The sequence below is a fragment of the Panulirus ornatus genome, chromosome 8 (genome assembly GCF_036320965.1).
Source record: "Panulirus ornatus isolate Po-2019 chromosome 8, ASM3632096v1, whole genome shotgun sequence".
NCBI classification, from domain to species: domain Eukaryota; kingdom Metazoa; phylum Arthropoda; class Malacostraca; order Decapoda; family Palinuridae; genus Panulirus; species Panulirus ornatus.
The window spans coordinates 48234621-48234873 of NC_092231.1; positions in this window are offsets into that span (position 1 = coordinate 48234621).

Below are 253 nucleotides of genomic sequence, written 5' to 3' on the forward strand. Positions count from 1 at the left end.
AAGACACTCAGGGAATACGTGGGAAGTATTCTTTCTCTCCTATCCCCAAGGATAATATATATATATATATATATATATATATATATATATATATATATATATACGAATAAAGTGTATATGAACGCGCACCTTCATAGAACATACAAAGCTCCATCAGCCAGGATCGAACCTGGGACCCCTCGTGCAAGAGGCAGGCATGCTAACCGCTAGGCTAAGGGACTGTATAATAGGAAACAACCTATTCGAAATACTA